General features: G+C 35.2%; 1 long non-coding RNA gene across 2 annotated transcripts in view; it reads left to right on the plus strand.

Moving 5' to 3' along the window:
- Positions 1 to 22,297: 22,297 nt before the first annotated feature.
- Positions 22,298 to 24,633, plus strand: part of LOC129022678 (uncharacterized) — a 39,435-nt gene continuing 37,099 nt past the window's right edge. For both annotated transcript variants that reach the window (XR_008496512.2, XR_008496511.2), the window contains exon 1: positions 22,298 to 22,606. This is a non-coding gene — a long non-coding RNA (uncharacterized LOC129022678). The remainder of the gene's footprint in view (positions 22,607 to 24,633) is intronic.

Consider the following 24,633-nt stretch of genomic DNA (forward strand, 5'->3'; position numbering starts at 1 on the left):
TTTAAAGATAATGTTTTACTGAAACATAGCCACCCCGTTTATTTACATGTTGTTTATGGCTTCTTTCAAAGCTGAAAAAGCAGAGTTTAGTTGCAATCGAGACCTTATAGACTACCAAGCTAGAATATCTATTATTGTTCCCTTTGCAGAAAAAGTTTCTCTATCCGTATTCCACATAACATCATCATTTAACCTAATGCACCAGAATTTAAAATGTAAACATAGAATATGTTGACTATTGGAATTTAATGAAAAACACTTAAAACTTCTAAAAGCATATTTATTTTTTAAAAGAATATGTAGTTATACTTTAGTATTTATTTAAGTTATTTGTATTTTCACAACATAGGAAATATTGGCACATTGAATCTAATTTTATGGTACACTAAAATGTTTATATCATTACACATAACTAATCCCAATGGATGTAACAAAAGCAGAGGAAAAATACTAATATGAGATGTTTAGTGATACCTGCTATTTTATATACGAATTCATAAAATAAAACATTTGAGAGCCTTCTTTAGCATTAAATAGCTATTAAATAATTGTACTTTTTAAATGTATATACTTATGTATGTATATTTTTTTAAATATATGTGTCAGGAGAGTTGGATTTAAAAACTTTGGTTTTATCTATTACGTATCTATTTCTTCCCTGTATGTAATAGATGAAAAGATTTTCATTGGTAAGTTTGTTTTTTCTTTGTTTCCAAGCACTAGCATGATAAATAAACAATTTCAAAGGGAACTTCTAAATACTGCTTTCCACATAAAGTTAAAAAATTAAGTGTGACTCAAATCCTGTGCTCATGGGCCATTTAGTCTTTTTCCTGACTTGTAACAAGTTCACATGTGACCTTGGAAATCTGTACTTGTCATGAAGTTTGAGCTTTCTGTTAGGTTGGTGGATGCAGTGAAATTTTATTAGTTAAAGTAGGGAAGCAGTTAATAGGCATGGCATGGTCAAGTCATAAACAACACTCTTTTACTGAGACCAAAAGTTTGGTAGTCTGGCCTTACTCTAAATTATATTTAAACCAAGGAATTAAAGAGCAAAATTCCAGCCCTGACTCAGTGTTCACTGGAATTCATAATCATAATTGAGAATGAGAGCTCTCAAAAGAGGTAGACAAGGATATTTAGGGGATTTCATTACAAATGTTTCAATTTACTTTTTAAATGATGCTCAAACCAAATATATATTCTGTTTTACTAGATGCAAAGGTACCAGTTTACCTTCACATTCCTTGATCTAAAAAGGTATACACATTAAAAAAAAAAAGCTTTAGTACATATATGTCAAATTGTTGATTTCTGTTTCAGTTTCCCAACTATCTTCATCAACTTTAAGCATTATATATCTGTGTATGGGCCACTTTCTGAGAAAAACACAACTTGTGTTAGTTTGGAGCCACACGTCCTTCTTATCCAGGTTCCCAGGTGACCCTAGCAGCAATCTTTCCAGCCACAACCAAGTTCCCCACTGCCCAAGAGTATATAGAATTTGGTGAAATCAAATGGTTTTATTTAAATTTGGAGTTCCACCCACCAAAACATGCCAGTCCTTTGTGCTCATTCTTTCAAGATTGTTCTCTGTTTCTATTACAGGACCCATCTGAATATTTAGTGCCTTTATGGAATTTCTGTACTTTGACCAACCAGAAGAAGGACTATTTTTGTTAAACAATGTTCATCTGAGCCATTCCAAACATGCCAAAGAAGCATCTGCCTATTGAAAGAGATACCGTTGCTTTGACATTTTGTAACAATGATCTATGTAATACTTAAGACTCTTTAAATTTGAGATAATAGAAAATGTAACTGAAACTAGTTTAAACAATAAAGTGAATTTATTGGCTCATCTACCAGAGGAGTACAAAGTCTTGTGCTTGTTTATTTGATGTTGCTACTCATCAAAGATCATTTAGGGCCGGGCGTGGTGGCTTATGCCTGTAATCCCAGCACTTTGGGAGGCCGAGGCGGATGGATCACGAAGTCAGGAGATCGAGACCATCCTGGCTAACATAGTGAAACCCCGTCTCTAGTAAAAATACAAAAAATTAGCCGGGCATGGTGGCGGGCCCCCGTAGTCCCAGCTACTCGGGAGGCTGAGGCAGGAGAACGGCGCGAACCCGGGAGGCGGAGCTTGCAGTGAGCCGAGATGGTGCCACTGCACTCCAGCCTGGGCGACAGACAGAGACTCCGTCTCAAAAAACAAACAAACAAACAAAAAGATTCTTCATTTAGTCTACTCTGCCTTCCTCAAAGAGCCTCACACTAAGGTTGGCTTCCTTCTTTTCAAGAATAAAATAACCACAGCAGGAGTTACATTTATACCTTGCAACACTTCAAAAGGTTTAAAGAAAGAGCGTGCAATTCTAGAAATGTTTTTCCCAGTTTCATTAGCTGAGCTTTGATAAAGTTCAGTGGCTTCTCAATGGTATTATGCCAGTTGGCTGAGTTCTGACACAAGCTCCACCATAAGACACAGGTGTGAGAAGGAAGTGCAAACACTCGAATGAAAAAATAGGGCAATTATCAAGAGAAGGTGTTATGATTGGTAAGGAGATGTGATGGTTCATTTCATGTGTCAACTTGATTGGCTCATGTGGTGCTCACATACTGGCCTAAAATTATATTGGTACATATCTGTAAAAGTGTTTCTGGATGAGATTAGCATTTGAATCTGTAGACTGAATACAGCTGATGGCCCTCCCTAACGAGTGTGGATATTGGTCAGTCAGTTGAGGGCCTGAATAAAGCAACAGGTGGAGGAAGGGTAATATCTTTTTATTCTCTGCCCTGCTTCTTGAGCTGGGACATCAGATTTCCCCTGCCCTTAGACTGGACTTACACCGTTGGTGCTCCTGACTCTCAGGCCTTCAAATGGGGACTGAAACTACAGCATTAGCTTTTCCAGGTCCCTAGCTTGCAGATGGCAGATCATTGGGTGACTCAGCCTTCATAAATACATGAGCCAAAACCTTATAATTAATCTTGTAGCTCTGTGTGTACATGTATGCTATATATACACACATATATTTATTTATATGGCTATGTAGCTATGTATATTTTCTTTTTTCCTATTGGTTCAGATTTTTTAAAGAATCCTGATGAATACAGGAAGTAATGAGAATGTCCATGACATTCGAAATCATGAAATGATGCTTATAACCTAATGATAAATTCTCTGTTTCTTAATCTTATGAGTGTCTCTATTTTACCAAATAATCCAATCAACCAATAAAAGCCACCATGAACTGGTAGATTAAAAAGTTTTTCACTTTCAAGTTATCAAGAACACTTTTCAATAATTCATGGAAAACTCACTTCAGCTCACGCATATATTGGTATGTCTTTCTTCCCTAAAGTAGAAGAAACCAGGAGGAAATATTTCAGTTTGATTACAGAAAGAAAATGGTTTCTGTACACAGAAACAAACCTCAGAACTTACTTTAAAAAAAGATCAACAGTGCAATTCACTATACTTATTTTGAGCTACTTTACCTGGACACCAAATACTAAATTAATGGAAAGCATAATGATCACAGCGAAAAATCAATCTTTAAAAATAGAGACAAATCTTTCTTTCATATTTATGTACTGGTCTGGGAAGCAATTAAAAATGGAGGCCAAGGCGAGTGGGTCACGAGGTCAGGAGATGGAGACCATCCTGGCTAGAAACCCCATCTCTACTAAAAATAGAAAAATTTAGCCTGGCGTGGTGCCGGGCGCCTGTAGTCCCAGCTACTCAGGAGGCTGAGGCAGGAGAAGGGCATGAATCCGGGAGGCAGAGCTTGCAATGAGCCAAGATAGCACCACTGCACTCCAGCCTGGGTGAAAGAGTGAGACTCTGTCTCAAAAAAAAAAAAAAAAAAAGTTATGTCAATGAAGGAATGATATTTATCTTCTTTTTTTTCAATAGTGGCATTTCTAGCTTAATCTGAAAACAAAATTTACTAGGAGTCTTTAACCAGTTTACATTTTTCTCTCTTCTTCACATATTCCTTTCTGAAAAAATATCTCTATTTGAAGCCCATAGTCATGTCTAAAATTACCTTGTTCTTTGTGTACATTTATCCATACATATTTACTGAGAGCCTCCTACTTGACTGGCATTGGATTTTGAATCAGGAAATAAAATAGAAGCAAAATGAAATATTTCTTGAAGGAATGGAATGTCTAGTGAATTATGCCAATGGAAAACTAGGAGACGAAGGAATAACTTTTTTTTTTTTTTTTTTTGATGGAGTCTCACTCTTTTGCCCGGGCGGGAGTGCAGTGGCGCTATCTCAGCTCACTGCAAGCTCCACCTCCCAGGTTCATGCCATTCTCCTGCCTCAGCCTCCCTAGTAGCTGGGACTACAGGTGCCCGCCACCTCACCCGGCTAATTTTTTTTTTTTTTTGTAGAGACAGAGTTTCACCGTGTTAGTCAGGATGGTCTCAATCCCCTGACCTCATGATCTGCCTGCCTCGGCCTCCCAAAGTGCTGGGATTACAGGCGTGAGCCACCGCGCCCGGCCAGAAGGAATAACTCTTGTCCTGGAGCACCACACACCACCATGAAGGAGGTGAGGAGGGTGACTAAGACAGCTATAGCTAATTAGGGACAACCATATAGAGAAGTACTTGTGAAAAGATGCATGAATTAGACTTAGCTACACAGAGAAACAGAAAGAGAGAGGACCGCAAGAAATTGGATATGTATATGGGTGATTCAAAGAACTACAGAAAGTTAGAAAGGAAAAACGTTTAACTTAAATGAGGTAAGATATAGGCCAGATCACAAAAAGCACTGGATCCTATGAAAGGTGTTTGGGTTTTAATTACTAAGAATTTCAAACTGAGAGTGGAAATAATAGATTTTTTTCATGTTAGAATAGTCTGTCTTTATTACTATGAATGGGAGACTGGCTTAGCAGGAACAGAGAATGAAATGCTAAGGGTCTGAAGGGAGGAGATCAAGACAAAGAGGCAATAAGAAGGGTCTAGGCTAAGAAGCTAAACTCAAGGTGAAGGGTAGGAATGCTTATAGGAGTACAAAATATTTCTAGGAGGAAGTTGTTTTAATGTGGGGGAAGAGGAAGAAGTTCAGAAACACATCAAGGTATGTCGAGCTATTAGAAAACCACTTGAAGGAAATGCAAGAAGGGCAGGGTTTTCTTAATTCTCTTTTTTATTTTTCCTTTTGGTTTTATGCATTGGCACGAGTGGGAAAAGTCCCAGAGCTCTGGGTATTTCCACTTCCTACCCACATTCCTAGTTTCACTTTCACAAACTCTCTAAAAATCTAAAGAATTAATCCCATCATGCTCTACTTTTCTATTTACATCCTTGCCACCAGCTTGTTTCCCAGATTCCTCTTTGCCTGGAATCTTAACCCTTACACATGGATATGGATCTCTGAAATTCTAAACCACACTGGGCCCTTTGGATGTCCAGCCTAAGCAAAATCTTCTACTTCCTCAAGCTTTCATCAAACATGCCCTTTACCATTTTGTTCTAATTGAAATCTTTCTCATTTCTGTGGAAATGCTTTTTAACATTTGTTATTTTTTTCTCTCATAGTCTTTATAAGACTGGACATAGAGGTGGAGTAAGTTTCCTATTGCCTCTTGATACCATTTTACACCCGTTTGTTGCTCCCTTCTTTTTTCCAAAATTCCCAACTTTGAAACTCATACCGTTAGTCTATGCTACCTATTACAACTCCATGCTGTAACTGTTTACAGGTTTGGGCTCACATCAAACCCTCATTCCATGATGATTTCTCTGCCTGCTTTATCTTCCAGCTTTTCAACATGATAAAGATATATATATGTGTGTGTATATATATGCACACATATGTATCTTTGATAAAGATAGATATACACACATATGTATCTTTGATAAAGACAGATATACACACATATGTATCTTTGATAAAGACAGATATACACACATATGTATCTTTGATAAAGATAGATATACACACATGTATCTTTGATGAAGATAGATATACACACATATGTATCTTTGATGAAGATAGATATACACACATGTATCTTTGATAAAGATAGATATACACACATATGTATCTTTGATAAAGATAGATATACACACATATGTGTCTTTGATAAAGATAGATATACACACATATGTGTCTTTGATAAAGATAGATATACACACATATGTATCTTTGATAAAGATAGATATACACACATATGTGCCTTTGATAAAGATAGATATACACACATATGTATCTTTGATAAAGATAGATATACACACATATGTATCTTTGATAAAGATATATATACACACATATGTATCTTTGATAAAGATATATATATACACACACATATGTATCTTTGGTAAAGATATATACATACACACATATGTATCTTTGATAAAGATATATACATACACACATATGTATCTTTGATAAAGATATATACACACACATATGTATCTTTGATAAAGATACATACATACACACATATGTATCTTTGATAAAGATACATACATACACACATATGTATCTTTGATAAAGATACATACACACATATGTATCTTTGATAAAGATGCATACACACATATGTATCTTTGATAAAGATGCATACACACATATGTATCTTTGATAAAGATGCATACATACACACATATGTATCTTTGATAAAGATGCATACACACATATGTATCTTTGATAAAGATGCATACACACATATGTATCTTTGATAAAGATACATACATACACACATATGTATCTTTGATAAAGATACATACATACACACATATGTATCTTTGATAAAGATACATACATACACACATATGTATCTTTGATAAAGATACATACATACACACATATGTATCTTTGATAAAGATACATACATACACACATGTATCTTTGATAAAGATACATACATACACACATATGTATATTTGATAAAGATACATACATACACACATATGTATCTTTGATAAAGATACATACATACACACATATGTATCTTTGATAAAGATACATACATACACACATATGTATCTTTGATAAAGATACATACATACACACATATGTATCTTTGATAAAGATACATACATACACACATATGTATCTTTGATAAAGATATACACATACACACATATATATCTTTCTAAGTGGCATTCATAGCAAAAAAAGATATATATATAAAAAGATATATATATATCTTTTTTTGCTATGAATGCCACTTAGAAATTTATTCTATTCTCTGAGACTCTCAGTTCATTGACTTTCTCTTCTATAACCACTTTGTTTTCCACTACAACTCGCATGTCTTATAATAGGCTTAGAGCATTGTTTTTTAAACTAGGGAATTAAAAAGAAATGATATAAAATATTTCCTGAAGGAACATAACGTCTAATAATGAATTATGCCAATGGATAATTGGATGGATCAAGATGGATCAAAGACTTAACTCTAAGATATAATAGCATAAAAATTATAGAAGGCAATAGTAGAGAAACCCTTCTAAACATTGGCTTAGGCAAAGACTTTATGATCAAGAACCCAAAAGCAAACGTAACAAAAATAAAGATAAATAGATGGGACTTAATTAAACTAAAAAGTTTCCGCACAGCAAAACAAATAATCAGCAGAGTTAACAGGCAACCCACAAAGTGGGAGAAAATTTTCACAATCTATACATCTGACAAAGGACTAATATCCAGAATCTACAAAGAACTCACACAAATCAGCAAGAAGGAAACAAATAATTCCATCTAAAAGTAGGCTAAGGACATGAATAGACAATTCTCAAATGAAGATATACAAATGGCCAATGAGCCTACGGGAAAAAGCTCAACATCACTAATTATCAAGGAAATGTCAATCAAAACAACAATACAATACCACCTTACTCCTGCAAGAATGGCCATAATCAAAAAATAATTTAAAAAAATAGATGCTGTCATGGATATGATGCAAAGGCAACAATTCTACACTGTTGGTGGGAATGTAAACTAGTGCAATCACTATGGAAAACAGTGTGGAGATTCCTCAAAGAACTAAAAGTAGATCCACTGTTTGATCCAGAAATCACACTACTAGGTATCTACCCAGAACAAAGGAAGTCATTATACAAAAAAGATAATTGTACGGGAATGTTTAGAGCAGAATAATTTGCAATTGCAAAAATATAGAATCAGCTCAAATGCCCATCAATGAACAAGCGGATAAAGAAAAGTGGATAAAGAAATGTGTGTGTGTATGTGTGTATGCGTGTGTGTATATATACACACACGCATACACACATACACACACACATTTCTTTACACACATAATATATATATACACATACACATACACACACACACACACACACACACACACCATGGAATACTACTCAATCATACAAAGGAACAAAATAATGGCATTCACAAAAACCTGGATGCAACTGGAGACAATTATTCTAAGTGATGTAACTCAGGGGGATGGAAAATCAAACATCATATGTTTTCACTGAAAAGTGGGAGCTAAGCTATGAGGATGCAAAAAGCATAAGAATGATACATTGGACTCTGTGGACTCAGGAGAAAGGGTGGGAGGGGTATGAGTGATAAAAGACTACACGTTGGGTACAGTGTACACTGCTGCAGAGATGGGTGCACCAAAAGCTCAGAAGTCGCCAGTAAATAACTTATTCATGTAACCAAACACCACCTGCTCCATAAAAAGTTATCAAAATAAAACATAAATTAAAATAAGCCAGTACCAGCCACTGCAAAAACATACCAAATTGTAAAGACCATCAACACTATAAAGAAACTGCATCAATTAATGGGCAAAATAACCAGCTAGCAGCATAATGACAGGATCAAATTCATACACAGCAATATTAACCTTAAATGTAAATGGGCTAAATGTTCCTATTAGAAGACACAGACTGGCAAATTGGATAAAGAGTCAAGACTCATTGGTGTGCTACATTCAAGAGACATATCTCATGTGCAAAGACACACATAAGCTCAAAATAAAGGGATGGAGGATTATTTACCAAGCAAATGGAAAGCAAGAAAAAAAAAAAGAAAAAGAAAAAGAAAAAAAGTAGGGGTTGCAATCCTTGTCTCTGATAAAACTGACTTTAAAAGAACAAAGATCAAAAAAGCCAAAGAAGGACATTACATAATGGTAAAGGGATCAACCCAACAAGAAGAGCTAACTATCCTAAATATATATGCACCCAGTACAGGAGCAGCTAGATTCATAAAGCAAGTTCTTAGACACCTAAAAAGAAACTTACACTCCCACATAATAATAGTGGGAGACTATAACACCTCACTGTCAATATTAGATAGATCAATGAGACATAAAATTAACAAGGATATTCAGGACTTGAACTCAGCTGTGGACCAAGCAGGCCTAAAGACATCTACAGAACTCTCCACCCCAAATCAACAGAATATACATTCTTCTCAGCACCACATCGCATTTATTCTAAAATTGACCACATAATTGAAAGTAAAACACTCCTCAGCAAATGCAAAAGAATGGAAATCATAACAGCTTCCTAGACCACAGTGGAATCAAATTAGAACTCAGGTTTAAGAAACTCACTCAAAACCGCTCAACTACATGGAAACTGAACAACCTGCTCCTGAATGAGTACTGGGTAAATAACAAAATTAAGGCAGAAATAAATAAGTTCTTTGAAACCAATGAGAACAAGATGCAACATACCAAAATCTCTGGGACACAGCTAAAGCACTGTTTAGAGGGAAATTTATAGCACTAAATGCCCACAGGAGAAAGCAGGAAAGATCTAATATTGACACCTTAACATCACAATTAAAAGAACTACAGAAGCAAGAGCAAACAAATTCAAAAGCTAGCAGAAGACAAGAAATAACTAAGATCAGAGAGAACTGAAGGAGACAGAGACATGAAAAACCCTTCAAAAATCAGTGAATCCAGGAGCTAGTTTTTTGAAAAGATTAACAAAACAGATAGACTCCTAGCTAGACTAATAAAGAAGAAAAGGGAGAGGAAACAAATAGACACAAAAAAAAATGATGAAAGGGATATCACCACTGCTCCCACAGAACTACAAACTACCATCAGAGAATACTACAAACACCTTTACACAAATAAACTAGAAAATCTAGAAGAAATGGATGCATTCCTGTACACATACACACTCCCAAGACTAAACCAGGAAGATGTTGAATCCCTGAATGGACCAATAACAAGTTCTGAAATTGAGGCAGTAATTAATAGCCTATCGAGTAAAAAAAGCTCAGGACCAGACAAATTCACAGCCGAATTCTACCAGAGATACAAAGAGGAGCTGGTACCATTTCTTCTGAAACTATTCCAAACAATAGAAAAAGAGGGAATCCTCCCTAACTCATTTTATGAGGCCAGCATTATCCTGATACGGCAGAGACACAACAAAAAAAAGGAAATTTCCGGCCAATATTCCTGCTGAACATCTATGTGGAAACCTCAATAAAATACTGGTAAACTGAATCCAGCAGCACATCAAAAAGCTTATCCACCATGATCAAATTGGCTTCATCCCTGGGATGCAAGGCTGGTTCAACATACACAAATCAATCAATGTAATCCATGACACAAACAGAACCAATGACAAAAACCACATGATTATCTCAAAAGATGCAGAAAAGGCCTTTGATAAAATTCAACAACCTTCTTGCTAAAAACCTCAATAAACTAGGTATTCATGGAACATATCTCAAAAGAATAAGAGCTATTTATGACAAACCCACAGCCAATATCATACTGAAAGGGCAAAAACTGGAAGCATTCCTTTGAAAAACAGCACAAGACAAGGATGCCCTCTCTCCCCACTCCTATTCAACATAGTCGGAAGTTCTGGCCAGGGCAATGGCAATGAGGCAAGAGGAAGAAATAAAGGGTTTTCAAATAGGAAAATAGGAAGTCAAATTGTCTCTGTTTGCAGATGACATGATTGTATATTTAGAAAATCCCATCGTCTCAGCCCAAAATCTCTGTAAGCTGAAAAGCAACTTCAGCAAAGTCTCAGGATACAAAATCAATGTGCAAAAATCACAAGCATTTTTATACACCAATAATTAACAAACAGATAGCCAAATCATGAGTGAACTCCCATTCACAATTGCCACAAAGAAAATAAAATGCCTAGGAATACAATTTACAAGGGATGTGAAAGACTTCTTCAAGGACAACTACAAACCACCGCTCAAAAAAATAAAAGAGAACACAAACAAATGGAAAAACATTCTATGCTCATAGATAGGAAGAATCAATATCGTATAAATGGTCATACTGCCCAAAGTAATTTATGGATTCAATGCTATCCCCATCAAGCTACCACTGGCTTTCTTCACAGAATTAGAAAAAACTACCTTAAATTTCATATGAAAACAAAAAACAGCCCGTATAGCCAAGACAATCCTAAGCAAAAAGAACAAACCTGGAGGCATCACGCCACCTGACTTCAAACTATACTACAAGGCTACAGTAACCAAAACAGATATATAGACCAATGGAACAGAACAGAGGCCTCAGACATAATGCTACACATCTACAACCGTCTGATCTTTGACAAATCTGACAAAAACAAGCAATGGGGAAAGGATTCCCTATTTAGTAAATGGTGTTGGGAAAATTGGCTAGCCATATGTAGAAAGCTGAAACTGAATCCCTTCCTTACACCTTATGCAAAAATTAACTCAAGATGGATTAAAGACTTAAATGTAAGACCTAAACCCATAAACACTCTGGAAGAAAACCTAGGCAATACCATTCAGGATATGGGCATGGGCAAAGACTTCATGACTAAAACACCAAAAGTAATGGCAACAAAAGCCAAAATTGACAAATGGGATCTAATTAAACTAAAGAGCTTCTGCACAGTAAAAGAAACTATACTTAGAGTGAACAGGCAACCTACAGAATGGGAGAAAATTTTTTCAATCTATCCATCTGATAAAGGGCTAATATCCAGAATCTACAAAGCACTTAAATTTATAAGAAGAAAACAAACAACCCATCAAAAAGTGGGTGAAAGATATGAACAGACACTTCTCAAAAGAAGACATTTATGTGGCCAAACAAACATAAGAAAAAAGGTTCATCATCACTGGTCATTAGAGAAATGCAAATCAAAACCACAATGAGATACCATCGCATGCCAGTTATAATGGTGATCACGAAAAAGTCAGGAAACAATAGATGCTGAAGAGGATATGGAGAAATAGGAGCACTTTTACACTGTTGATGGGAGTGTAAATTAGTTCAACCATTGTGGAAGACAGTGTGGTGATTCTTCAAGGATATAGAACCAGAAATACCATTTGATCCAGCAATCCCATTACTGGGTATATACCCAAAGGATTATAAATTATTCTACTACAAAGACACATGCACACATATGTTTATTGCAGCACTATTCATAATAGCAAAGGCTTGGAACCAACCCAAATGCCCATCAATGATAGACTGAATAAAGAAAATGTGTCACATATTCACCATGGAATACTATGCAGCCATAAAAAAGAATGAGTTCATGTCCTTTGCAGGGACACGGATGAAGCTGGAAACCATCATCCCCAGCAAACTAATGCAGGAACAGAAAACCAAAAAACCAAATACTGCATGTTTACACTCATAAGTGGGAGGTGAACAATGAGAACACATGGACACAGGGAGGGAACATCATACACTGGGGCCTGCTGAGGGGTAGAGGGCTAGGGGAGAGATAGCATTAGGAGAAATACCTAATGTAGATTATGGGTTGATGGGTTCAACAAATCACTGTGGTACATGTATACCTATGTAACAAACCTGCACGTTGTGCACATGTATCCCAGAACTTAAAGTATAATAAAAAAAGTAATTAATTAATTTAAAAATGAATAAAAATAAAAATAAAATAATGAATAAATAAATAATCCAGGTACAAAATTTTGTGTAATAACAACATTTAAATATTGGGGATATAGAACAGTACCTGAAAAAAAGAAGGAGCACAAACGATTAGAGTTAAAAAATAAAAATGGCCAGGCACAGTGGCTCATGCCTGTAATCACAGCACTTTGGGAGGCCGAGGCAGGCAGATCACGAGGTCAGGAGATCGAGACCATTCTGGCTAACACAGTGAAACCCCGTCTCTACTACAAATACAAAAAAAATTAGCCGGGCATGGTGGCGGGTGCCTGTAGTCCCAGCTACTCGGGAGGCTGAGGCAGGAGAATGGCATGAACTCAGGAGGTGGAGCTTGCAGTGAGCCGAGATCGCACCACTGCACTCCAGCCTGGGCGACAGAGCAAGACTCCATCTCAAAATAAATAAATAAAATAAATAAAAAATAAAAAAGTTTGATTAAAGCCAAAAGAATTAAGAAAAAGATTGCAAAAGAGTCAGTGTTATTAAATGCCCAAGAGACCAACTTAGATAAAAATTTGGATTTACAAAAAGGGGATTCTTGGAGACCTAATTAAGGCAGATTTAGAGAAACAATTGGGGCAGAAGCCAAGTTACAATACATGAAGGACTCAATGGGAAGATAGAAGATGAAACCATGGGCATAGATTGCAGGCATATTATTCTTGGCTATTAAAGGAAGAAGTAGGAGATATACAGAGGGTTAGCTAAAGGTGGGCACAGAGTAAGACATTGAAATTTCATCTGGGAGAGGATATCTAAAGATGCTAAGGAAATTTAATCAATAATATGGCAGCATTTGAAGATATAGGAGGGGATACCTGATAGGATAGGGTTCAGGAACAGATAAGGTGTCTACAAAATCAACATCAATAAAAATAGTCATTTTACTGCAATGGACCAAATGTTCTTTTATTATCAGTTTTATGAAGTTCTTAGTTCTGAGTACTATTAATAGGTCAGTCAATTTCTACGAAGCAAAAACAAAGAAAACCTTCTGCAAGCTCCAACCTGATGGCTTTAAACTAAGCAATGTGAAACAAAAGGTATGAACTATATAAAAAAAATAGGCTTCTGTACAACCAGTGATAACTAGCAAAAGCAGAGGAGGACTCTTTTTTTTTTTCCTGCACATTATCTCCCTGTAGGAAAATTATGAGAAGCCAAAATCATATCAAAAGCCTTGCTCATTGTAATAATTTGTTCTTGGTAGGAACAATAGTGGTCTTTGGCCTTCCTCCCCATTAGATGCTGTAACTACTGTGACGATATTCTCATGGAAAGCTAATTTTAGAACCTACTGAGAATACAACTGCACCCAGGTGGGTTATAGTTACCAGAGTGTATCTGTAAATGTACATAGAATTTAATTAAATCCATAAAAAGACTACTGATATAAAACTGGGGAAAAGCTGGAATGTTTTACTAGCAGGCAATGAATAGTCTCTTGGTAAAGAAAAAAAACTTACCTTGCTAATAACCATGAGAAAGCTCCTAGGTGTTGAAATGATGTCTCAATAATTAAGTACTAAAGCCATTTCTTTGCACAAAGTAGAAGTAGACGTACAAAGGAGATGAAAGGCAGGCATCTTCTAAAATTTGCAGGTCCTAGACAATAGTACAAGTAGTGTACCACATACCATATATATACATATTTAAAATATTGGTTACTAGTCGTTCCCTAGGTCAATTAATCTTAACCTTGGCTGTACATTTGAATCATGTAAAGAGGGTTTTAAAATGCCTACCCTGAACCTTTCAACTTGGTGAGACTTAGATTTATTTATTTGGTGGAGTAGTTAGTATTTTATTATCAGCTCCCAAGTTGATGCTAATGTGCAACAGGGTAACAAAATTCTTTGAAGAATAATTATAAATACCCTGGCATGTGGTCTGTGAGAAGGATGACACTTACCTAACTTAATTCTGTGGAATATGAGAACATCCAAGAATCAATCTCTCATTATATTTCTGTTTTTGGCCAGAGGGTACATTTGGCTGCTTTTAAAATTCAATAAAAAACTGTGTGGGAGAAAGAGTGCAAATCTATGTAGGGAATAAATACATCTCCAAAGATGAAGTTTTTTGAAACATCAAGAGGCACGTGAAAACACCTTGAAACATACATGCAAATTAACTATCTTCTTAACCAATCTTAATGTGATTAGTTTCCTCTAAACTAGAGATCACAAAGATAAATATTTCCTGGTTCTAAATTTTCCAGGACAACTAAATAATCCACCAAAATAACATGGATATTTCGAATAGATAATTTCCTGTTCAGTTTAAGTTTACTTATACAAACATGAGGAATCATTTGTAGTTATTATCCAGGATAAGCCTGCAACTGTGTAGTAAAGAAAATATTCTGTAGATAATACTTACCACAAACAGTTTTAAAAATGTAGTAATACATGCACTTTTTACTTTGAGGGAAACTTGTTGTAGAGTTAGCAAATACATATTTATTGAAAAGAAACTTCAACAATCCTTGTAACAACATTTTCAATTCCTTCTTTCTCATCTAGCTGAGATAACATATTTCTAGAAAGACTAAGAAGTAGTTTTCTTTTGGTGTTAATTTTTTCTTAATGTCAGCATTATAAATTTATAGTAAAATGGGATGATTTATTCAAATTAGCAAACAGTTAATTCACAGATATTAAGTTCTAAATTTTTTATTAAAAATTTTTAAGAAAAATTACAAAAATGCATTAGTAACCGGTGCAAAAGCACTTGAGTATTTGTTTTTCTTTCATAAGGGACAGAATGCTATTTTGAGCTATTTATTAATACATAACTCATTCTCATTTTTCATAATCATATTTTCTCATACTTGAAGGCTTCTCTAATTCATAAAGCTAGGACATCTTGCAGTCACTAACCTCAGAGAAGGTTTGTTACTTGTTAGAGAAGTACGCATTTCAGTAACGCCTTCATTAGGAAAAACTTGGCTTCAAACTAAACATTATTTTCTGAGGTGGAACACATTTTTTGGCTATTGATAGTCACAGGTTCTTAAAGCACAGTAGTTTTATATATATATACATTTTACACTGAGCTTTATTTTTATATTTGCGTACTATTTACTTACTTAAAAAATATTTTTACTCTTAAGTTCACATAACAGAGAGGACACCATGAATCATCAGGCAAATGCAAATCAAAACCACAGTGAGATATACTCTCATACCAAACAGGATGGCTATTCTCAAAAAGACAAAGAATAACAAATGCTGGTGAGGATGTTGAGAAATGGGAACTCTTATATATTGTTGGTGGGAATGTAAACTAGAACAGCCACTGTGGAGAACAGTTAAACATTCCTTTAAAAACTACCTATAGGACTACCATATGATCCAGCAATCCCACTACTGGGCATTTATTCAAAAGAAAGGAAGTCAGTTATTGAAAAGACATTTGTACCTTCATGTTTATTGCAGCACTATTCACAACAGGCAAAGTATGGAATCTGCCAAGGTGGCCAGCATTCAAATACATGGATTTTAAAATGTGGTACATATACACAATGGAATACTATTCAACCATAAAAAATGAACTCTTGTCATTTGCAGCAACATGGATGAAACTGGAAGAACTCTGGAAGGCATTATGTTAAGTAAAATAAGCCATGTTCTCACTAATGTGTGGAAGCTAAAAAAAATTTAAAAGATGACCTTATAGAAGTAAAAATAGAACAGAGGATATTAGAGGTTAGAAAATATAGGGGAAAAAGAGATAGGGACAGATTTATTAAAGAATACAAAATTACAGCTAGATAAGAGGAATAATTTTTAGTGTTCTATAGCACCATAAAATGACTATAGTTAACAATAATATATTCCATAGTTTCAAATAGCTAGAAGGATGACACTTAATGTTCCCAACACTAAGAAACAATAAATGTTTGAGATGACACATATGCCAGTTACTCTGATCTGTATATGAGTATATAGTAAACTGTAATGATCACTATACATGGCATGCATCACAACATGGCTATGTACTTCATAAACATGTAAAATTACTATATGTTAAATTAAAAATATATTTAAAAACTGTTTGGATGTTCAAAATGAAAGAAACACCGCAATGCCTTCAGAGATAGGTCTTTCACAGTTCTATTCTCAATACAAATAAAAACTGGTACTTTTTCAGAAAAGAGCATGCAAGGCAACCAAAGACGAAACAGTATCATGCAAATACATTGAGATACCTGCCACTGTTTAATACACACCAAAATATATAGAAAAGCTCATTGTTAGTTCATATGCTCCTTCTTGAAGTAAATTGAAATACTATTTGAATTAGCTCAGCAGAAAGAAGAACAAATTTTAATGATAATGAGCTGTTTTCCAAAAATGAGACTAGGAAAGCAGTAAATAATAATTTACTGTGTATCCTATAGATGTGTGCAATTATTACATATCAATTAAAAAATGTTTGAAAAAGAAATATAGCAGATTGCTCAAAATTAAGGAAACAACATAATGCCTTCAGGGAACGTAATAAGGGGATCTTGTTTTTACAAGGACTCTCTTTAGATCAGTGTTTCTCAAACTTGGCACGATTGACATTCTGAGCTGGATAATTCTTTGTGGCAAGAGGTTGTCCATGTAAGGTTTTCAGCAACATCTCTGGCATTTATCCACTGGATGCCAGGAACACTTTCACTCAGTTGTGATAGCCAAAAACTTCCTGAAGGCAAAATTGCCCCTGGTTAAAAACTGCTGCTATAGATATACACACAGATTGTCAGGTATTAGATGAATATAGACATTAGATGCAGATAACTATAGATGGAGACATATATATATATATGTATTGGTATAGGTACTACTCGCTTCTCATCATGACTTCATTTTCAAAGTGATAAATGTGAACATAGAGTCTCACAATTTAAAATTTAGTACCTGGACATAAAATAGTTTTAGACATTTTTCTCATGCCATGTTCAAAAATCTCAGGAACTGATTGATTCTTTTTGGTTCACATGCCTCCCTCAGATCAATGAACTTTACCCAGGGTATATGGAGTAATATAAATACAGTAAATCCTAACAAAATACGTAAGGATGGTGTCGTGAGAGGAATAATTAAAAGAAAGAGTCAATGCTCTGTCCCCCTAAAACAGAAGATTACAAAGAACCTAAATGAAATGGAAGAGGGAATGCTATTACAGAATTTAACACAGGAGATTTTTCTGAGCAGAAAGCAGACAGAGGTCTTCAATGTGAAAGGGCTTCACCAACCTCCTAAAAAAATTAACAAAAATAAACACATAGATTGATGTCTAGCATATCAGTTCAATGTATCAACTAAAAAATTTCAAGAGAAAAGACAGTTTACCTACAACAGAATGAGTATTAATTTATATTATTAATCTCATCTACAGTAGCTCAAAATAGAAGAAAATGGAGCTTTAATTTTCTGAGGGGAGTTGTTTTCAACCTATAATTTTATACCTATCAATCAATGAAAATAACTGAGAAATGAAGACATTTTAAGAACTCAAAACTTTCAGCTCACTTCATCCAGTTTAAGGATTTAATGGTGAATTTGTTTGTAAAAATAAGCAGGAAAAAAGAAAACATGAGGAGGGGACGACGGATTCAATGAAGTAGAAAAGCAAAGGGAAGACCCAGAAGGACGTTTGTGCTGAGAACCTAAATTGCAACAAATCCAGACTAGAACAGGAAATAGCCATAGAGAAAAGCGTCTTCATGGGATGATACAAATAATATTTTAGATATTATTGAAAGTATGACAATGCAATTGTTTAAGAAAAATAAAGGTCATCACTAACTCTAAAGAAAACAAGCTACAAGAGGATGTGAAGCCTATACAAAGCAAATTAAAAGAAGTCATAGTATACATATGTAATTAACCTGCATGTTGTGCACATGTACCCTAAAACTTAAAGTATAATAAAAAAGAAAAAAGAAGTCATAATGTTGAGCTATTGCTGGAAAATTCATAGAAATATATTTCCAAATATTCTTCTTTAACTGACAAAGAACTTGTAAATTTGAAACTACAGAAAACAAACCCTCGAATTCTGTAATGAATGATATTTCTCTAACCATAATATTCTTTTTTTTTTTTTTTTTTTTTGAGATGGATTCTCGCTCTGTTTCCCAGGCTGGAGTGCAGTGGCGCGATCTCAGCTCACTGCAAGCTCCGCCTCCCAGGTTCACGCCATTCTCCTGCCTCAGCCTCCCGAGTAGCTGGGACTACAGGCGCCCGCCACCACGCCTGGCTAATTTTTTTCTATTTTTAGTAGAGGCGGGGTTTCACCATGTTAGCTGGGATGGTCTCTCGATCTCCTGACCTCGTGATCTGCCCGCCTCAGCCTCCCAAAGTGCTGGGATTACAGGCGTAAGCCACCGCGCCTGGCCAACCATAATATTCTTTTAAAAAAAGTCGAATTTTCTCTTTCTGGTTCAGATTGGTTAAATAATAATTTACATATCTTAAGATTCTCCTTTTTTATAGATGTACAGTGCTATGAGGTTGATAAATGTATACAGTTCTGGAACCAATACCACAAATAAGATATGGAATATTCATTTCATCTCAAAAAGTTTGTTCGTGTGGATTTGTATGGTTCTCCTCACAATCACTGATCTCGTTTCTGTCCCATTATTTTTTCAGAATGTCATATCAATGCAGTGAGACAGTAGAGAGTCTTTTCTTGTATAGCTTCTTTCACAAGAATACTGTCTTGGGATTTATCCACATAATTAAATCTATCAGAAGTGTGTTTCTTTTTATCACTGATAAATATTTCATCTTATGGAAATACAAGTATTTTTAGGTATTCATCACTTGATATGTACTTATTTTCATGTTTTTGGCAATGTATTTATCAGGATCCCATCAGAAGAGATGGAGTTTCAATAACTGAATAACAGATTTCAGAAAAATTATGAAAAAAATTATAGACATGTTAATATAAAAAGTGTAATTTAAGTGCATCGGTTTCTAGTTCAAGGGGTCCTAAAATCTCTACCAGATTTTAATAAACTATGATAACAGCCTTCAGATGGAAAGCAGGTCACATTAAAAAAAAAAACTGGGAATTAGAATGGCATGGTAATTCTCACAGGAAGCACTAACTACAGAGTCTGAGTAAAAATATTTTTCACCCATCCTATACTCATACATCTTAGAAAATACAGCATCATAAATGGAATATTGGTAGAAATACAAGCATTAAAAGCATGCCTAGTGAGGGTTCATAAAGAAATGAGGAAAATGCTATTAGAAAGTGGAGGAAAAGGAATCCTTATTATGTAGTAACAGAAAGCTTGGTGGAATTGTGTCCTACAGTTATGTGGAAAGCAGAACCTATAAGAAATGAACTTTAATATCTAGCTGAGGGGATTTCCAAGCAATATGCTGAAGGTAGAGCCTTGTTTCTTCCCGTTGCTTACAGTGAAATGTGAGAAGAGAGAGAGATTGAGGGAAGCAGTATCAGGAAAAAGGGAAACAGGACCTGATGACTTGGGAAATTCTCAGCCAATCCAGACTGCAAGGCACTAAAATTAGGAGATTCATAATCAAGAAAGCCTGTTCTGGACAGAAAGCCAAGGTGTGGCTGGACAATCTTTTGCTAGTACTTTGGAAGGATCAAAGGATCAGAGTATTCAATTACACACATGGCCTTTTGAAGGGATTAGAGCAGTGAATCATGGTTCCCCTCAGCCCTCCAAGCAGAAGCCAGGAATAGAGATGGTATTATAAAAAAAAGATTTGTGGATGAGCCTCTTGTCTAGTGGAGAGAATCCCTGAAACATACAAGGAACATTTGCAAGATTCTTAAGAATGTTGTGCCAACAGACATACTCAATGTCAGCTTGAACTAAAAGGGAGACAGAACAAAAGGAGGGAAGGCTATTGAATTCTCCAAATTCTACATGTAGAAAACAAAATGATAAAACTACAGCTGCAAACATATAGAGTCTCTACAATAGCAGCAGAGCCAGGAAACAGAGAATGATTCTCAAGCTTTGAAACCTAATGTTGAATGCAAAAAAACAGATTTTGAAATTGCTCAGCTCTGGTGATTCCTTTTGTGAATTGGATATCTATTCATGTTATCTGATCCCTATCTCGCCATAGTATTTTAGGAGCCAATAGTATGTTTTATAGTTTCACAGATCTCCCGATGGAGAATAATTTTGCCCCAGAGTGGATAACAGTGAAAGCCCCACCCATGACTAATTTAGATAAATTAGATTATAAGATTTGGGCCTTCCATGATAATGAGACCTATATCCTCATTCCTGGAACCTGTGAATATGTTATGTGTAAAGTAGGAGACTCTGGGGATATTAAGTTAAGGATCTTGAGATGGAGAGATTATTCTGGATTATTTGGGTAGACCCAATGTAATCATGAAGGTCCTACAAAAGGGAGGCAGGAGTGTAAGAATCAGAAAAGACCATGTGATTGAAGACGAACTGAGAGAGAGACAGCATGATTAGCAGATATTTGCTGTTGGCTTTGAAGATATAAGATAGGCCACTTCTACAATTCAAGGGTGCAGAAAATATCTAGAAGCTAGAAAAGGCAAGGAAACAAATTTTTCTGTAAAACCTTTAAAAGGAGTGCAGTTCTATTGATCAGTTTTAGACTTCTAACCTCCAGAACTGCATGATAATGCATTTGTATTGTTTTAAAACACTAAGTTGTGGCTTCCCCTTCCTAACTCCACCCTTATTACCACAGCCACCTTGTCCCTCTCCCATTCTCCTACTCTGGGGTAGAAAGAATAGGGGAAAAATAAACAGAAACCAGAAATTTTAATGCAATATGGAAAATGTATTTTATGGAGTTTTCAGAAACTTGAAACAATTACAGCATTTCAATAGAGGGGTTTATCAGAGTCAGATAGATTGGGGCCCCATTGCTGTCTTTCCTTCATAGAATAGATGTAAATAGGGTGGACATTGGACCACACAGACAGTGTATTAAACTGGTGAGTGTCATCCAGGGGCTCTATGTCCCGTTCTGCAATGGAAGGAACTACCATGTAAGTAGAAGGTTAAGTAATGCTGTCAGGTTTACCAGTCTGGCTCAAGGTCATAGTAGGAGATCCAGGCACAGGTATCCTTTTGGAAAATACTTGAAAAGGAGGCTTTCTCAAAGCAAAAGTCTCCAGGCCAATACAAAGAAATTTGTATTGTTTTAAATCATCAACTTTGTGGTAATATTTTAACAATAGCAGTAGGGTGCTAATATACCATCCATACTATTAATCTAGGGTGAAAGCAACATAAAAATAACCTCAGATATAGCTAGATCCAAAAGTTCATTTTATGTACTCTTTTTCTAGGAGGATCTTGAAGGATGTGTCTTCTAAACGGAGTATGGTTCCAAAGAAGACATGGTATCCCAGCAACCAAATATACAACACAGGAGACAGATGAATTTCTCATTCTTGCAGGCTACCATTTCTTTTGGCTTATTACAAAACAACAGGATGCTGCAGCTTTATCAAAGTCTACTTATTTGTCCACTAAAAGTTTATGGCTATACATTTCCAGCCAGAACATCTGAACACCAATATATGGAATTCTGACAAAGTTAAAACCAGGAAGAGATCCTATGAAGGCTGACATTGATTTGTACATCCTTTTTACAGAACAAGAAAAATAATAAGAACAAGAATAAGAACAGCAACAACATTTGCAGTGAGTCTGCTCTCTGTCTATCAATGAGTTATATTCTTTAACACACACATACACACACACAAAATGGGTTTGATATCATTTGGTTATTAATCACATGTATAGATAAGGAAACTGGATTTAGAAAAGTGACATCACATGCTAATGTCATTATATTATTGAAAAAAGAGATTCAATGAGAATTGATGTATTTCTATTTATAATTTAGGGCTATTGTGCCAGCTTCATACTAGAAACCATCAACTCATCATACAGGAAAAAAAATCCAGTTTTACTTAAAGAATAAGGAAAAGATAGAATTAGCCACAAAATCAAACAATATCCCCATATGCCTAGCTGAAATCTCATTAGTGTCACAATCATTTTAAAAATTTAAAATAAGACCACTCACCTGGAGGTAAAGAGCCATAGCATATATTTACTTGCCATGAAAAATGTTTTTCTTATACATAGTGTCTAGGAAGTATGGGATTTTATTTCCTTTTTCACAGCTGGAAAGGCTTAGTAACCAATTCGCTTTTTGTAGTGTAATATCGTCTGGTTTTAGGCAGTGCCAGAAAAGAAATGAAAAAACAATTGAGCAAAATATATGGTTTTAAATGAATGTAAACCATGTGCATGGGTTTCATATCAAATTCTGAAATTTTTTTTAGTTTGAATGTGAAACTATTTAATAAGGACAACATTCCAGCTAGAGATCAATTAACTTATTTGTGATATTGCCTTTTATTTAAAAGAGTAAGCAAATATGGATTGGGTGTCTACTGTGTACTTGTTTCTATGATACCTTTCATTTACTTTATAATACTAGGACTAGTAACAATGCTATAGCATCATTTGAAGCAAGTATCTGACTTCTGTGGTAGTTGTCTTGAAGGCTTTTTTCCTAACATTTTAGGAGAAAACCGACTTAGGAAGATGTATTCCATCCAAAATATTTAAGCGAACTGACCTCTATGAGATGATGGATGCCAATAAGCTAATGGATAAATTCATTCTCTTTTCAAAGAGATAAAATCTTTTTAAAAACATTTATTACTATTTTGGTGCAATTAGAGAGGCAAAAGTCTAATTACAAGTGAAACTAAGAACATCAGAGTGTTACATAAAATAGGTTGATTATAATAAAAGTGTTCTGGAAAGTTATAAAAGAGCTGCTGCTTTTGCTTCCAAAGCTCTAAAATATTTAATAAATTAGAAAGAAAACACATTAGTTAAGTGTTAATTTCACTCAATTGTTTATCCTTAATTTCAATTTCCAGGGGGAAATTATTACTTGGTTTACACAGCAGGACTTTTTTTAACAATACAGAACTTTCAGGAAATTATTTTATAGAAGTAACGTTTGGACTACTAGTGGAAAGTGTCAGGTTGAGGATAGGAATTTACCTCCTTCCCTCCCAATATCCTGTGGAAATGAAGAAAAACTCATTTTAAGGTGTGTAAATCCAAAACATAGTTCTGGAAAGCAAGAAAGTGTGCTATTAATTCATTGCACTAATTTTGAGGACTTTCCAGAGCATAACACTGATATTGGATTAAAGGAGCAACTGAGTAGAACCAGTGTAACCCAAAACAAATGCAAGATCATTGTATTGGAGAGAGTCATCCTTCCCAACTCTACTTTAGAGAAACTAAACTCTAAGTGAACATTCACGAAGAACAGGGAATGATCCTAGGGACATTTAAAGGCAGAACCTATAGAAGGTTCTATAAAGGATTCTATAAAGTCTATAGAAGAATTTAGCCTAATGTAACTCCCCCTCCTGATTACCAGCTATACAGATGAGTGAGATATTCTTTTGTCAACTGCTTTACTGACCTCTTAACATATACCCAAGCTTTATATTACAGTTCCACAGGGCTAGGTAATGTGCTGTTTATTATTCTCTGTCATCTCTCCAACTTGATTTAAACTTTCTGCATTGTTTAAATATCATCTATCTCTTGATGACTTCCATTTTTCAAGTTTCCAACTCATAGCTAGATTTGAAGTCTGATTGCCTACTGACATGCCTACTTTGATGTTT

Source organism: Pongo pygmaeus, chromosome 22 (assembly GCF_028885625.2).
Source record: "Pongo pygmaeus isolate AG05252 chromosome 22, NHGRI_mPonPyg2-v2.0_pri, whole genome shotgun sequence".
In the NCBI taxonomy this organism is placed as follows: domain Eukaryota; kingdom Metazoa; phylum Chordata; class Mammalia; order Primates; family Hominidae; genus Pongo; species Pongo pygmaeus.